Raw genomic sequence first — 15000 nt, 5'->3', positions numbered from 1 at the left:
TTAACTTGCCACAGCCTCAACAGGTGGCTTGATAAGCGGGGCAGGAGGTATTTCCTCCAGGATAGGGGTAATTTTGGCGACAATTTCGGCACTTTACGCTTGTTTTCCGGTTTTCGTGACCGCTGCTGCGTGACTTCCAGGCACGTGACTTCTTGTCAACTGAACGTTCACCATCTTGGTTTGAATTTGTGTTATTATTCCGATTCCGTCGGCTTCGAATGCCACCGCATGAGGACAATTTACAATTTATGGACAGATTACTTATCCTCAATTTTAGCGGCCTGTGTTTTCGAGAGCTCCATGGCCTTACCAGCATCTAACAGCTGTGTTAGAGTGTACGACGGATCAAGGGCTTTCGTACGTAGCCTGAGAGAACTACAGCTTTGGACTCTCGCGATGCACATCATCAAACTCACAGGTAATTGCTAACTGTCTTAGCCTTGTATGAAACGCTGAAGTACTCTCATTGTTTTCTTGCTTGGCCTGACGGAACACATAAATCTCGTATTCACGATTTTGTCTGGGAGTGAAATAATTAATTTGTGAGCGCTTGTACGACCTTGTCGAACGGATCTTCGCCTTCTCCTGCGGTAGTGTTTGGCAACGTGTCGAAAACCTCATTTGTAGCTTCGCCAGCATAATGGAATAACAGAGCTCGCTGTCGTTTCTTGTTTGTGACGTTCATAGCGACAAGTAGGTTTTCAAATCGGGAGAGCCATTTCTTCCATCTTGCGCCTTGTGTGCTTGTTTCAGATACGTCGAACTCGGGGAATGTGGGTAGCGCGTTGGCCATCCTTCACGCGTTTGCGAGATAAATATCCTGTAGAATTATCCGCTGTGGTAGTAAGTCCGAGAGTCCTCGTCGCCAATGTAACGATGTTGTCAAACTAGGAGTCAGGAGTTGATAGAAACGTTGTTTATTTCGCGGAAGGTTTCTTTTGCAGGTCACAGGTTACAGGTGACAGATCACAGGTCATTGTTTCACTTATACAGAAAGCATCCTAAACATTCATAAAAGCTAACCTTAGGCCTAATTACGCTCAAAGAAAAGTTTTGAGGCCTAAGGTTAGCTATTATGAATGTTTAGGATACTTTTTGTATAAGTAAAACAATGACCTGTGACCTGTGACCAGTAAAAGAAACCTGCCGTTTATTTCGTGCTGAACAAAACTAACTCTCTTACTGTCCGGCCTTGTGCTCTAACATCTGGGCCCTTAAATTAGTACAATGTATCGCCAAATTAGGTAACAACATTACAGATCGCAGGAGCTTTTTACAGTGACACACAAGTGTTGCCACATTTCCACTCTGACCCTCGCTTCCTTCCAGGTTAGCCAGGTTACTGAGCGAATTTGACGACACTTTGGTATTCGAAGTCCTTGAATTCTTGTCTGCAAAAAGACAAAAAATATATTTTTTCTGTATTTCTGACGTATTAAATTGCGATGAGAGATGAGAACACTAGTAAAATACTGAGATAGACACTGAGATATTGTTAGCTGAGGACTACCACATGTGCGATGACATTGAACTTGTCAGTTGCAGTTTTTTGGAAAGGTGCACTGGTAGAACTATGTAAGTTTTTTTTTTTATTCGCTTTTGTTGGAGCGAGTATGGAGCAATTACAGAATACTTACCCGCTTGAGATAGGTAGCGTACAATGTACATACCTGTAGGTAGTCAGCCAAAATTAGTTTTCTTTCGCAGCACCAAGCACCACACTAGTAGCTCTTTATATATGAAATTTGTTGAGAGTCATGAGTTCAACTCCCACATTAGTTTTTCTCTGTCTTTGTTATTAGGGTCAAGTGAATGCTTTATGGGCATATTAAAATAGGGATATAAGCTTATGGCACACTTTAATTGAATTACATGTGACACTGATGGTTGATTCTAGTGCCTTAATTGTTTTTAGATACATGTACATGTAGTTTGATTAAGGAAAGTTGATGAGAGTACTGTTTATGGGGTACGTAAAAAAATGTTGAATTAACCTATTCACTCCACAGGTGGGCTGTTGATGAGCTGAGTAAAATCATGTGGTATCAAACAGAGTAACATCTGTTAAGTCTCACTCCCAGGAGTCAATGGGTTACCGGTAATTGAATTTGGTTTTTATTCGTTATTTCAGTAAATCACACCTGTTTTTGAAGTAAAACTAAAGTGTATGGAGTCTAAAGACTATTTGGAACAAAATTAATAAAACCATTTGAATAAATGAAAGTTAGAAATTTCGAGGCAAATGAAAGGCTATACCATACGTAACTGTAGAGAGATAGAGAAGCACACAATAAGTTACATGTAAAAGTGCAGTGTGTGCTTCTCTATCCCTCTTCAGTTGCGTACCACTTGCATACTTGAGTATAATTTTTATGCAGTACCTAAATGATTTCATGTGAGATATAATTGTCAAGTGAAGCAATGATCCTCGCAGTTATGAAGCAAAACTAAACATTCACTGGATTTCAAATCTGAAGTTCAATGTACAGTTCATTTCATATATCATTTCATCATATATAATTGTGTAAGTGAAAAGGCTATGAAATTAAAGATTTAAAATTGGCCAGTGGAGAAATAGGTGTAGCAAAAGTCATACAGTCCAGATGAAAAGTAAGTTCACAGTGTCCACTTGTTCCTTGCATGAGTAAATATTCAGGAGGGAGGGTTCTTGGGAAATAATTTTTCATGGATTAAAGTGCAACTATGACCAAAGAATCAGTTCTTCTTTTTCTTTGGATAATTTTCAAAGCTATGTTAACTTAACTAAACACTAAGTGACCTAAGTTTTAAGCCTGGATTTAAAAAAGACATCTGTTTATTTTGACTGGAATTTTGTTATTTAATCATGGCTTCTGATAGGATGCGGAAAAAAATTAAAGATTACGCGGAAAATTTTGGCCATATTATGCGGAAACATGCATTGATTATGCGGAAATTACACCGGATTATGCGGAAATTTAAACAAGTTGTAAAACTAATAATTAGGCCCGTCCAATGTATTACATGCTTACGGTAAATCCGTAATCGAAATTGCAACCAATACAATCGCATTTGTGACTGAATTTTTGCCCTTTGTGATTAAAATACATGGAGGAGTCACCAATTTGCGACCAGCTTTCACCGTTGAAATAAAAGGGTTAGCAGTTGGGATTTTGCCGCAACTTTTGGTAAAATAAATAAAGCGATAAAAAATTATTTTGTTTCTCATCATGAATTTCAAATGTTTCAATTTGGAGATAATGGAGCAAAATTGTAATACTGTACCTTTGGAGCGCGATCCATTCCCTCGATCATTGACAATTTTCAGCGGTTTTTTACACATATGTATTGCGGGCTCCTATTTTCTCTATGATTACAGTTTGCGACTATAACTTGCGACTAAATTTTCATATCTTGTCGCAAAATTGTGATCGGATCCTTTTTTTTTTTTTATTTCGAGCCCAGGGTATGTTATGAAATTATAATTTATAACACGGTTCACAACACAAGAGCATTTCGTGCATACATATATTTCCTATGGCCATCTTTATATAGCTTAATCAAAAATACATGTAAGACGCAAACAGCGGTGACAAACATTACAATTTCAAACAATGCACTTCTTTATAATTCATGACAGCATTCTTTTTTTTTCTCTTCATTCACAAAAGTGAAAAGGAACATGGTAAAGTGAATACCAAAATGCTGAATGACTTAAATGTACATTTTAACAACTACACACTTCAAATAGTAACTAAAATTCTCTTTTACGTTAGCGGCACTAGTACTGTTTCTTATTATTGCAATTCCAAATGCACAACTTCCAGTTCATGCTTTTCACAATCTATATCTAAAGTTAAAATTGTATTTTTAGCCTGTTTTGGATCTGTTAGGGCCAATTTACATGATGCGATTTTGTCGCATGTGACAAGTTCACGACAGGCCTACGAAATGACTTACGATTGTCGCAGCGTTTTAAAACGTTTTAAAATGCTACGACATTTTTTCTGACGTACACAACAATCGTAAATCATGTCGTGGGCCTGTCGTAAGCCGTTGTCGCATGCGGCAAAATCGTACCCTGTAAATCGGCCCTTAAAACACTTCCTGTAATATAGGTTATAAAAAGAACAATCAACATTACAACTGTAAATAATCTTTTGAGTTCTCGAGTTATTCTGATCAGTCCGCAGATCCCAGTATTTTGGAGGTACTTCCTATGCAGTGGAAAGCTTGAGAATCCTCGAGCCAGTACAATGTCACCTTTAATTTCTTGCTTTTCTGCTCTTCCTGCGCCAACTAAATACTAGCTCTATTTCCGTTAACTGTGGAATGGTAAATGGAGCATTTCCAAGGACAGATACAGGCCCATAGAAGGCACAAGAATCATGGCACGTTTCAACGTCGTCGCGCTTTGGCCATGCAAAGACTTTGGCACCACTTGTGTGGAGAAACTTATACTCGGTTTGAAAGCCCTCAGATTTTGTTAGGGCTTGGCCAATGTAAAATGCCTTCTGATACTCAATGGCATAGAATTTCCCCTGTTGTGGAAGGGGAAACACTTTGAAGGCTTGAATTTTGTGATGGTGAAGCTCTAGAACCAGGTGTTTTCTGAAGCTTGAGAAACTGTCAGGGAGAGAGCATTTCAAAAGTAGGCATCTAGCGTATGCACAAACAAAAGCACCACAATCGTAACTATTTGGCTGTTGAGGAATGTCCTCGGGGGTGTTTGTGAAGAATTGCCACTCTTTGGGATCAAGTCCAGCATCAGTCTCCTGTAAGAGATTCCACATCTTGGTTATAGCATTCTTTGTGCATGGCTTCACATATGCTGCAGCTAGGCTGTCCAGAACAAAAATTTTCTTCTCTGTTGGCTCAGCAACTAAAAGTGACCAATGTTTACTTTGTCCCGGGTTGAGAGGTACAAGGACGATGTCTTGCTCTAGCAATGGAGCTTTCCCCTTCAAAACATAATTAGCTGCTTTCACACCGACCATCTTCTCAAACGTCACCCATCCAATTGTATCAGCTTTCAGGCCCTGTGAATTAGCTTCAGTAACTGGGACTTCCAAGTACTCATCAATGATGAAGGTACTTAGGTAATTTCCTTCATCTCGAGTATTGCTGCCAATAAGACCCAGAAGATCTTTCTGATCAATCAATTTACTTCCTTTAAAACTAGCTGTTTCGTGAACCAAAAAGTTTATGAGAGGCTCTTTGTAATGAGGAAATGTACAAGTATCCACTGTCGCAAATACTGTGGATATCTCATGATCCAGTCCGTTTTCAACATTACACTTTGCAGGCAAAGCCGCACTGGATGCCCTTCCAATGACAGTGTTTAGAGACACTCTGAAAGCCCTCCCGGACAATTCCTTCTTTTTTTTCGCTTTCCCAGAATGTGCAATCTTCCTGACATCCTTTTCACAGTTTTTCCTCTTCGTTCCCTTTTGACCTTCCTTTGTCATTTCTAAGTCATCGGTGAGCTGTTTGGTGGTTGCGTGGGTTTGTTGCATCGGTTCTGTAGACACCTTTGGAATGTCTTTTGGTATCTGCTCCTGGTCAGCTTGTTTTGGCGTAGCTTGTGGAACTCGTGTATGAAGAACAGGTACTGATGGTGTTGCTATCAGTCTATCCTTCTTCTGCTCTTCTGAAAACAGGACCCTGAGATTCCAGGTTAAAAAGTGGAATGCCTTGATTGTACTTCGATCAAGAGATAGCCGCTTCTCATTAAGAATGTCATCATATGCAGAAAACGCTCGCTCTACATCGTAAGAGCCTGTTGTAGCTGTGCAATAGCGCGAGGCCAACTTATAGAGCTCTGGAAGGTCAGCTGCATTTGACTTCCAAAAAAGAACAAAATCTAGGTGGCCATCTCTGCTCCTTTTGACAGCGTCAGGTCCTAGTCGCTTTACGTAAAAATCCCATTCGTTTCTACAGACGTTGTCAAATCCTGGAGTGCTATCAATTGCATCAAAGGCAGTGTCTGAAGTAACAAGATTCCTTGGATCGAATACGCGGACCTGCTCGAGAAACTTTAGGGCTGGCTGAGAACCTGCTACCACATATTTATGTAATTTCTCATGGGCAGCAGTAAAGGCTGAATTTGCAAGAAGAACCAGTTCGTTTCTCTCCTTGCAACTGAAATTGTCTCCTTCAAAACAAAAATCGAGGTGTTCTTCCGACAAGTGAGTGTTCTGTTTAAGATAGTACATGAGATTCTCCATCTTGCCATATGCATCAATAACGTGTGGTACCTTCTGCTAGAAGTAGTCCATATAGATTTTAAGGCTTGGAGACTTCACCTTTAAAAATCTCAGCTGAGCCCCAAGCTTCTTTATGAAACTGTTGTCGCTGTACATTTCTTCTAGTCGAAGAAGAGAAGTGCAAGCAACATTTCTCACCTGATGTAGTTCCTCTTTAATGAACCCCCCAAGAGGTGAGTAGTAATCGGCATGATAAAGAACGAATTAGAACCATACACTCCAACATTTGGTACCGTATTTACCTGTGTATAATACGCGCCCGTGTATAATACGCACCCCAATTTTGGACTGCATTTTGAAAAAAAAGTTAGAGCAAAAAATTAGTGTGGAAAAATCCATTTCCTGGATAACAAAATTTGCTCTGCTGTATACAACAGTAAAGTAAATAAGCCTATGTAAAGTGTTTAAAAACTGAAACCTTTAACTCGTAGTCACAATCGAACAGCACTTCTCTCGCACAAGATTCGTCATCGACAAGTTCATCTTGTTGTCCATCCACAAGATCGTTTTTTACTACTCCATATTTGACAAAATACGACTCAATCATCTCTTCAGGCAGAACTGAGGTCAATCCGCCAAGAATTACTGCTAAATTGGTGTTTTCTCTGTAAAATGCTGCTTTCATGCTTTCAGTCACACGAGCTTCGAAAGCATAAATAAGCAGGCTTCTTCGTCTCCCCAGTCCCAACACGTGGAGCACGCCAAACTCTTCATTCCTTCGGCATCCAGTCTGCCTTTCTCTTGGGCGTCGCTGATAACCCTGTGCTTGTTTTCAACTTCAGGCACCGTTTTCCTCTTGAAAATCACCATTGATCTTAATTTTGATCCATCACCAGCACGTGCCAACAAAACAGTTGCGTGACATTAATTTTCTTCTCTGCGGTGTAATGTTGATCATTCGGTTCGGCGGCATATCGAAGATCAGTGGTGTTTTGTCCATATTTCCAGTAACATGTAGTGGGTTGTTTGTATTCTTTGCAAAGTTTTATAATATAACATTGTGAAATCAGATGATCGTCAGCGAAATTAACGAGCGTTATTTATCAGACCGGCATTGTAAACTCCGGGCAGTTTCGTGGCCATTTTGATGTTTCAGTTTATCGCTCAAAAGTGAAGGCTATGTTGTTCAGTTGTTCATTTAAACAGAAAGGTTAATTTATTAGTGGATCTTGGTCAAGCCTTTTACTTTTCAATCAAAAACCAATGCGTCTTTGTTTTTATGCTAATGAGGGACGCGTGTCTAAAACAATGGATTCCGAGTATAATATGCATCTCAATTTTCGGAGCTGTTTTAGTGGAAAAAAAGTGTGTATTATACACGGGTAAATACGGTATTTGGGTTTGGTGGCATCCTGACTCCGTCTTCTTTATTAAGAGCACTCTGCAAAAAACTTGCAAATCTACTCTTCCTGCCGCTTGGAATGAAAAACAGATTTCTGAAACACTTCACGAATTCATTAACCTCTTTGAAGTTTCTTTTGAAGTCAGAGGCAACCAAATTAACAATATGACTATGGCAGGTAATGTGGACACACAGAGGGAACAGACAAGATAGTGTGTCATTAAAGGCCTTTTTCATGTATCCGACATTGTCAGAATTGAACACAAGTACATTGTTGAAGTCAATGTCATAGTCAGTGACAGTTCTCACCATAGCTTATTATTGGTCGCGCTCAAAAAGTGTGAATCTAATATATATGCCACAGTTTTTCCACAAGGAGAAAGATCGTCAAAGTCCAGCAAAACTGCCATTATGTCAAGGACGTATCTTCCATCTCGGTCACAGAGCGTGTCAGTGATTAAAGCGACTTTCTTGCCTTTGACCCTGTTTTTCAGCTCAGCTTTTTCAATCTGATAGACATCAAAGAGATAATAATCACGAAGCTGAGAAGCCTAAGGAATAGCGCCTCCGTTAACCACTCGATTGTTGAGAAAATTTCTCATGATAGGGTTGTCGGACTTGTGTAGAGGGATGTTAGCTGCTGCACAAACCTTTATCCATTCTTCGCAAACCTTAACCTTTTCCACTTGTGGCTTTGTTTTGCACTCAAAAGCAGTTTTTAATGTTCTCTGCTTCTCACTGCTCGTTGTTACCTGGTCCGATTTCTTCTTATGTGTGGAAGATTCCAGATGCTTTTCAAGGACACATTTCCTCACATGATCGACGACAACATTGCAGGTTGAACAGAATAAGAGGCCATTGTCAACGTGGAAAACTCCTGGATATTGGTTGGCTCTATCTCTTGCGGTTATATTAACCGCCAAGTGAGGATCCTTCTTCTTCTTTGCCTCCTTGATAACAAATCTATCCATATTTACTGAGTACAAAAACAAGATGGTGTTTTAACTTTCCCGCTCAGAATCAAACTTAGTTTCTTATCAGTCATGTCATTTGCTGAAGTGTAACTGTTTCTCGTCCAATGGAAAGCATTGTAGGAACAAAAACTAGTGTCCAGGCTCATTGGCGAAAAAATGCGCAGAAACTGCTTACGATCTTACTAACGAACTTTCATCTTGCGAATGCAATGGTTTGTTTTCTTCAATGTTCAGGAAAATAAGCGTTTCAAAACAGTCAATTTCCTCGGCATTTATGTTTTTGTGGATGTTAAGGAGCTGCTTTATCACTAATATCAGGTATTTCTTCTGTTTTTGGCGGAAAATATCGGAATTATGTGGAAGATGCGGATTTCAGTGAATTATGCAGATCCGCATCGCCGCATCCTGTCAGATGCCATTTTTAATTAATTAACTCACTAGTTTAAGAATGCAATGTGCGTGTACACTGTACACGGCCTGCATTACAGTAATACAGTATTAAAATATAAAGCACAGGAGTTTCAGGCTTTCAGACTTGAAAACTGGTGTTTTGTATGTATTTACACTGAAATTTTAAGCTAGTGAGCAAATGGCATTAATTTTCCCAAGGAGGAATGGTGAATGGTGAAAAAATTTTAATCAAACATACAGTACTTTCAAAATCTGAAGAAAAAAATGAAAGTGATTTTTTTATTATTATGGAGAATTATACTTTGTAGTCTGGTAGACAACACGGAGGTTGTTAAGAGAACAATTTTGAAGTGGTGCAGTTGATAATTATCATTGGTACTGCCTATTAAATGTGAAGAAAATTGCGAGAAAGTGACCTACAGCACTTGAGGCACTGCAGTTAATGAGCCACTTATATAAATTAACAAGCAAGAAATTTTGTAGAGCCTGTTGCATTGATCAAACAAAGCTTCTCATTCTAGACGTATTTCTAAAGTTCATTTAATAAGGCTAACATGCAGTTTCAATATGGTTAAGTTGAGCGTATAAAAGCCGCTGTTTTCTGCCAGTGTGACTGTCCTCTGCAGCCGTTATTTTACCAGTCCAAGACATTCTTTGAGCAATCAAAGGCCTTCTATTTAGTGATTATACCAGAGTGCATGATCAGAACCTGTACAGTTTGCTTCCTGTGTGCAACCTAATAATAATAATAACATTAATCATTTCTATCGCGCCGGCTACATTAAAATATGATCCCCGGCGCGTTACAATCAATTGAAAAAATAATAACTCTCTACATGTACATATATACAAATATTAAAAAGCCTAGGTAAAATTACACAGTACTCCATCAAACAAATATAAATGAGAACTTATTACTCAATTAATCTTTTAAGTTCCCACAGCAGAAGGGAGTACTGTTCAAAATGAAGAAATTTCTTTATTCCAAGGGACAAATTCACAATCAGTTACGTCGCAGTATTGAATTCTATCCATAATCATTCAAGTTGTATTGAAACGTACCACACTGGCCTTGAAAATTCCCATATACTTGTGGAGTATTATGTGAAACACTGTTTTGTATTCATTTATTTACATAAGAAGATGAATTAACAAGATGTAACTTTTTACACTGCATGACATACAAATGCAACATTTCTTGTTTGTTTTGATTAGCAAGGTTTTATACTTTGCTTCTTGTGATGTCAAACTCTAAGGAACTTCATACTCATGAAACTCTCAGACTTCAGAGCCTTACATATGCAACTGTAACTGTGTTATCGGGAAATCAATACGCAGGCATGTGTTCATTGTACGTCAATAGGTGGCCATTCTCTCTCAATACATCACCTGAAGGCCATCTAAAAATGCATTTACTTAATAAAATGGGAAAAAAAGTAGTACAACAACGAATTTTCAGTTCCAAACACATGGTTTACATGTCTTGGTGAGCTTTGAATTAGGCAAAAAAAACCTTTGCTGTATTACCATCGTGGGAGTAACACAAAGAACAATATGTTGATCATTAACAGGTCAATTGTCTTCTATATATTTTGTATATTTTTCAGGAGTTGTACCTCTAGATAGCAAATTTATGCTGCAATACCTTTTTAAGTGGTGAACTTCATGAAACAGAATGGGAATTTTACAGAGAAAGGACTTTCAATGCGCATTGTTGTACCACAATATTGTGTCACGGAAAACCCTTCCTCGGACTGAGCATATAGATGGATGAAGCAAATTCCATGTTCTGAGAATGGTGGCCTAAAACATCGACCATAAAGATAATCTATCGAACTGTAATTATGGAGAATAACAACTGCATATCTTTTGTAAATTTTGTGTCATACACCAAAAACTGTTGTTTTCAGACAATCATGGACAAAAGTGTTGGGAAGGTAGCTTCCTTTTGTGGAAACCCCCCCTCCCCCTTTTCAATGGTGGATTTTCCAGGGGAAAAAATGATGTCTTTTTTTGCTTGAAGAACTCGAACATTGAATATGGGGGAGGGGGGCCACAAGATCATGGTATTTCTTTACTTCAGCCACTAGTTAGAAAAATCAAATTAGGTGTGAAGTGAACTGATGCGCGCAACCTTCCCAACAACTTTTGACCACAATTGTTCCTCTGTCTGTTTTGTTTCCCTTCTTGTGAGTAGTGAGCATTCTGGATACTTTCCATTAGGATGGAACAGTGGAGTCTAAAGACAGTGAAGAGGCCTTCTGCAGAGGCCTCACCAATGAGATGTGGTCTCAGAGGGCAGTTATGTCTAGGCCGGAGGCTTTGTTAGGGTTGATAATCTTGATACGTCTAAGGAGGTTTGTTTTGTTCGGACTTAAACCGATGCCATGCCATTTTCCCATGCCAATGTGATGTCATCAGAGTCGCCAAATGCCTTGATTGCAGACCATGGGGCAGTAGTAAATGCATGTTTTAGTTTTTCAGTATTAACTTGCTTATAATTTTTTGCAAAGATGTATTTCGGGGGTGTCCCGTTGCGTTGTAGATTTATGATGCCGGATGCCAGTGGCCGGATACATGTAGGCCTGGGTCAAATGTCCCTGATGTTATTATCTTAGATGTGTCAATGGTGATAAGGAGGTCAAGTTGGGTAGAAGTAGTTGTGGGTGTTCTTATGGGGTCTTTAATGACATTGTGAAGGGGAAAGCTGCCAAGTATTCTGAGCATTTTATAGTGACGTCAATCCAGATTGCTTCAATGTCCATTTTGAGATTGTCTCGCGTATATGTGCAAGCTATATGAGTAATATATTATACAGCCATCGCCTTCTTGACCCTTCCTGTCCAGCCTGGCTACTTTGTATCCAGTTATCATGACTTCCCTTGTCAGTGTTTCGTCGTCTTGATGTGTTTCTGTAATTGCAAGGATGTCAAGGTTTCTTTTTGATAACATTAGTTTAATCTTGCTGGTTTTCGTAATCAGGCTTCTAACGTTGAGATGAGCAATTTTTAAACTGTGACCTTTGAGTTTGGTGTAGTGGTCTTTATAAAGGCTTGGGATATTTCGATTCATTCCGTGAATGTTGGTGTTTATTGAGTTATCTCCTCATAAACATCTTCATCAGTCGAAATTGATGCTTTGGTGAAAGCTAATACGGATAAAAGACATACCGGACAAATCCAATTGAATTGCTCCTTTTGTTGAAAGTGTTTATATTGGATCGGTTTCATGTTACCGCATTTCATGTGACACCAAAGTTCACACTGATTGCAACTCAGGGCTCTGTGATTTCTAGAAATGATCTTCATGCAAACAGAGCACCTTGGGGAGTTTGTTATCGGGCCTGGATTAAGTTGGGCATTGCCACTTGTAAGGAGATGAGCTTGGTGAAAAGTACTGTCTGAGGTACATGTAGCATAGTAGGGAATCCTGGAGGCATGATATTTCCTTGCACGTTGAGTAGAAGCAAGATGACAGATCTGCCTCGCTAGCTGTTGAGGTTGGTAAATCAGTGAAATGCTTTCTCTGAGGAAGTTAGAGGAAGCATAACCACAGGATGAAGCTTCAGGAAAACAGTTCCAGTCAAATTTTCGTTCTGGTAAAGGGTGGAATTCAAGAAAATACAGCAAAACTACGGAGGTACGAAAATGTCATCCGAGCCATAATGACCACTGACCGCAGATCAATAACAATGCGGAATTAATCCGTTTGTAGGGGCAACAGTGATTGGACAGCATGTAAGAGAACTGACATTCTAGAGCTGTGTGCTTGATACAGCCTTTTAATTGTGAACAGGTTATTTCAGTGAATATTTAATACATGTACCAAGTGATTGTCTTACAAACTACTGAAAACTTGGGGTAAGAGTCAAACTTGGACCACTTTTCTTGTGCGACTTTCGTAAATAACCACACGTTTTCTTGCCTTGAAAACAGTACTGCATTAAAAGGTCTGGGTAAATTCTCACCTCTTGTAGTGTTATCCTAACACAATTTTATGAGCATTTCCAAACACACCAAGGTGTGCTCCAAGACCACACCTTCACTTGTGTTGTATGGGTTTCCCAAATTTGACTCACTTTCAGCTTTGGTTTTGCAAAATCATTATAACTGTGTTTTCTTCCACTTCCCATTTTGTTTTCCCAAATATCATTAGTGGAACAGAACTTGTTAATTTGTCTGACAAAAAATATTCATAACAATAATTATTGTCTATCAGTGCTTCCTTTATTGTCACTTAAGCCATCTTTCTTTGTTTTATGCTTGTTTCCTTCATGGGTGAACACGACCTATTGAAAAATATTTTTTCTTCAAAATAAGGATGTCATGCATGCAAAGATGAAAGGTGTAACAGTTTCAAGTAAATTACTAAGAGAGGCATTTACATGTACATGTCACAGCATTTCTTTCTTTAACTTTTAAATACATACATGTAAGTTATGAAATAGTCAACCTTTTCATGGATCTGAACTACTTAGTACTACATCTCAAGCTGTTAAGACACACACAGTTAATTTATACATGTATACATGCAAAAGTGGCAGTTTAAACTCCTTATTAACTCTGTCACAAAGGTGGCATACTGATTGCCCATAAAATTAAACGCTGCAATATACTGGGGGTGTTTCATGTGAGAAACATAATAAATTGCATAAATATCACAATGCGATGAACTGTGAAGATTATTCATCAAGTAGGTATTACTGAAAAAAATGGATTAAATCTTGTTCTAGACTTATGTCAAACTTGACAACGTTTCTTTTCTATCACAATGCATTATCCTACACACACCAAAAAGTTTGCTGTATTTCTGTGATTCCTTTGTTCCAGCACAAACCAGATAAAGGTCCACCCTGTTGTCTTTAAATAGCCTTTCCAGTGGTGTTATTGTCTCAAAATAGTGTGTATTAACGGGAAGAGATTACTATGTACTGTAAGTTTCCTTAAGCCAGAACTGGAAATACAGATTTCAGGAATTTTGCATCAAAATAGGTTTTTGTTCAGAAGCTACGGATTTACCGAAGCATGATCTTTGTGTCATTAATCAAACCAGAGCAAGTTGTCATTCTGTTGATCTTCATGGTCACACCTTCCACCTAACCAATTTTGTCATTCCTTTTCTAATGGGAGCCATAAATAATCTATTATGATAATTCACAAAACGACTGTTGCTGGGCAATACTCAAAACCTGAAGCTTTCTTTACCCTGATAAGGGGTATCGATCATTGATCTATATATGTGTATGTAGAATGAAATGCCATGAGCAAGTGATCTCAAATTTCCGAATTTGTAGTTAACTAAAAAGAAGCAAACCTGTTTTGGGTCAAAATGATGTTGCATTTAGAGTTAATATGAGCAGTTGTACTGTTATCCTCAGAACCAATGCTTGGGTGGAAATGGAAAGATGTAAATTTTGGGAAAAGTCAAGGGAGGATTGAGCCCCTGGTTTATTCTGGCTACCACCTCACATGGGGTAAGTGCAGGCTTATGATAAATCTGTAACATGCACCAATTTGACTTGCAGCCTGTTTTTGTGGGTCCTGGTATGTTTTACTTATTGCTGCCTGAGGGCTTCTTCCTTCAATTGAATCAAGCACTTATTTCATTGATAGAAAGTATATGTCTTCTCTTATTGTCTTTCATCACAGATGAAACCAAATTTGTGATTTCTTTCTGGTTTATCTTCATCGCTCAATTCACACTAATTAAACTGGAAAACTACGGATTTATCATCTGCATTCTTTTTTCGGCCCGTATTAAAATGGGCCAACCATGAAAAATCTGCCTTTACTTGCCTGCTAAGAATCTCACTGTTGACATCACTATTTCTGGAGACAGTGCGCTTAATCCAGGTCCTTGTTATGTTTTTCATCGCTGTAACGAACTCCGTCTTACTCTCCCACATGGCCATGTTGTTCACAATGGCGAAGGCACAAATTCGCGATCAATTGTTTACTCTAGCGATGCTTTGCTGAGGATTCGTTGCAGGTAAGTTAATTTTCATTTGCCTTACAGATGTTATTTCCTT

At 38.7% G+C, this 15000-nt stretch overlaps 1 long non-coding RNA gene and 1 pseudogene across 2 annotated transcripts in view; one reads left to right on the top strand and one right to left on the bottom strand.

The window, feature by feature from the left end:
- LOC138045915 (uncharacterized) overlaps positions 1–14435 on the top strand; it is a 16397-nt gene extending 1962 nt beyond the window's left edge. The window contains exons 1-3 of one of the 2 annotated variants that reach the window (XR_011131700.1): positions 1–418; positions 2010–2098; positions 14350–14435. The exon at positions 1–418 is cut by the window's left edge and continues 1962 nt beyond it. This is a non-coding gene — a long non-coding RNA (uncharacterized lncRNA). Of the gene's footprint in view, positions 419–2009; positions 2099–10579; positions 10917–14349 lie in introns of those variants that run through there. The other variant, XR_011131701.1, reaches the window with a different exon arrangement.
- Positions 7558–8716, bottom strand: LOC138044886 (uncharacterized; annotated as a pseudogene).
- Positions 14436–15000: the final 565 nt, after the last annotated feature.

Source organism: Montipora capricornis, chromosome 4, assembly GCF_036669925.1.
Source record: "Montipora capricornis isolate CH-2021 chromosome 4, ASM3666992v2, whole genome shotgun sequence".
NCBI classification, from domain to species: domain Eukaryota; kingdom Metazoa; phylum Cnidaria; class Anthozoa; order Scleractinia; family Acroporidae; genus Montipora; species Montipora capricornis.
The sequence above is the reverse complement of the archived record's forward strand: the minus strand, read 5'-3'. Positions and strand labels throughout refer to the sequence as shown.